A 2,500-nucleotide genomic window follows, 5' to 3' on the forward strand; every position below is an offset into this window, starting at 1 on the left:
ACACCGCCCGTCGCTACTACCGATTGGATGGTTTAGTGAGGTCCTCGGATCGGCCCTGCCGGGGTCGGTCACGGCCCTGGTGGAGCGCCGAGAAGACGGTCGAACTTGACTATCTAGAGGAAGTAAAAGTCGTAACAAGGTTTCCGTAGGTGAACCTGCGGAAGGATCATTAACGGGGTTGCGCTCGGCCGGCTCGGGGTCCCCCGACGGCGGCGCAGCTGACGACCGAAGAAGGCCTTGGACGCCTCCCCGCGCGCAGGATGGGACCCCGGCGGCGGGGTCCCGTGCGCGGGGAGGGCCGGGCGCCCCTTCCGCGCTCGCTCGGTCCCAGGCGGCTGGGAAGGGTTGAGCTCGGCGGAGGGGGGTCTCCTCCATCCGTGCCGGTCCGCTGCCGGGCCACCGTCGCGCCTTCCCCACCGTGCGTGTACCCGAGCCGCATCCCTCCGAGACGCCGCCCGCCCGTGCGGTCTGCCCCCCGGTCGCTGGGACCGCCCTCCCCGCCGCTTCGGCGCGTGGGGAAGGGCGGGGGACCGGGCCGCGGGCGACCGCCCCGGACGGGGAGCTCTCGCTGCGGGTGTGCGGACGGGATGGCGACCGGAGGGGGCGCGCAAACGTCGGTGGCCCCAGTCACGTCCTCCTCCCAGGCACGCCGGGAACAGAGGGAAACCCTGGATCCCTGGGAGCGGGCGCGGCCGTGGCAGCGGTTGCTCTCGGCACGCCTTCTGGGACGACGCCCCCCGAGGTAACGCGGAGCCGGCTGGCGGGTGCCGGGCACCACTCCGCCTGCCGTCCGTCGCTCGCCTGCCTACCCCCCCGCGGGTAGGCCGGAAGCGGCGGCGGGGGACGCCCCAGAGGGATTGGAACCGTTTCCCTCACCCAGGAGCCAGGTACCTAGCGCTCTCCGCGAGCCTCGTGGCCCGGGGAAGGCGGTGGTTCAAAGACTTGTGCGGCCTGAGGTGGTGGCCCGTGGACGCCCACGAGGGGGGCCCCGGGGAGGGCGGAAGGGAGACCGCCGAGGAGGGAAGGACGTACGTCCGAGGACGTCCGTGCCCCGCCTCGGTATCCCCATGCCGCCCCCCCCAGCCCCCGCCCCCGGTCCACGGGAAGCCCAGGACGGAGAGGGGCTACCCTGCCTCCCTTCTCTGCGTTGGGGCCGAAAGGCCGGGGCCCGTCTGCCTCTCCCCCTCCCTCCACCCGGACTCCCACCCCTCGCTCTGCGAGGGGAGGGCGGAAAGGGCTGGGGCGGAGCGGGGGGTCGGTCTGCACGCGGCCGCGGCCGCCTGGCCCCTGCGAGCCAAGCGCCTGGACCGAACCCGAGCCTTCGGGCTCGGTTGTTAAACCTTTACTCGTGACCGTAACGTACGAAGGGCGGGCACCGAGGAGGGCTGCCCTGGCCGGGCGGGACGTCCCGGGGGAACGGGCGGGCTAAGGCGGCGAGAGAAAGAGGGACCTGCGGGCCCCCCCCTGCTCCCGCCCCCCCAAGCCCGCCCCAGGTCCCCTTCGGGGACAGCAGGCCGGGGACCCGACCGGTGCGGACAAGGAACGCCCCCCCGCCGGCACGGCTTGGCCGCGGGGGGGAAAAAGGCGCCAGCCTCCCGAAAATAAAAGCCTCGTGACAACTCTTAGCGGTGGATCACTCGGCTCGTGCGTCGATGAAGAACGCAGCTAGCTGCGAGAATTAATGTGAATTGCAGGACACATTGATCATCGACACTTCGAACGCACTTGCGGCCCCGGGTTCCTCCCGGGGCTACGCCTGTCTGAGCGTCGCTTGAAGGTCAATCGTCCCGCGGATGCGGTGGCGGCGGGGATGCGGCCCTCCACCCCTGGCGGTGGAGGGCCGCGAGCAACCCCGCCGCCGCCCTCCGTGGGAGGCGCGGCTGGGGTGTCGCAGGCACCGGGGATGGTCCGTCGCCCCCCTTTCCCGTCCTCGGGAAAGGGAGCCCGTGGCTCTCCCCAACGCCTTCGTCCCCCTAAGTTCAGACCCGATGCCCCGGAGCGCCCGCTTCGGGGAGCTCGTCCCGTTGGCGGAGGAGCGGCGTCACGGCAGCCGGTCCCGTGCGCCCCGTCGCCCCATCCACTCTCCCGTTGTGCCTCCGCCCCGTGCCCCGCTCGTGCGGTGGGACGGGGTGGGAGTTTTCGGGGGATGTTGCGTTGGGGGTCGGGGAAAACCGGGTCGGCTGCGGGTGCCGGCTCCCGGGTCCTGAGGGGAGACGGGCCTGCCCCGCGCGGCTGTCTGTGGCGACACGGCTGCCCGCGGGGTCCTGGTCCCCTCCCCTTCCCTGGGTTACGACGGTGCCCGGGACCGGGTCGGGGTGTGAGGGCGAGACTCGCCAGGAGGAGGGAGGGTGTCGGAAAGTCAGGGAGAGAAGGGGGGGCGAGCGGCACGCGCGCGTGACGGCGGAGAGAAGAGGAGGGGTTCGTGAGGGCGCCCAGGTTTCGAACTCCCCACTCTCCTCCGCCCGCCGCCTCTGCCGGTCGTTTTCCCCCTCTCCCTGGC

General features: G+C 72.4%; 1 non-coding gene across 1 annotated transcript; it reads left to right on the plus strand.

The window, feature by feature from the left end:
• Positions 1–1,617: 1,617 nt before the first annotated feature.
• Positions 1,618–1,770, plus strand: LOC135979575 (5.8S ribosomal RNA). Its single transcript, XR_010596856.1, has one exon. It is a non-coding gene; the product is annotated as a 5.8S ribosomal RNA (ribosomal RNA).
• The last annotated feature ends 730 nt before the right edge of the window (positions 1,771–2,500 follow it).

This window comes from Chrysemys picta, unplaced genomic scaffold (genome assembly GCF_011386835.1).
Source record: "Chrysemys picta bellii isolate R12L10 unplaced genomic scaffold, ASM1138683v2 scaf1012, whole genome shotgun sequence".
Taxonomy (NCBI): Eukaryota; Metazoa; Chordata; order Testudines; family Emydidae; genus Chrysemys; species Chrysemys picta.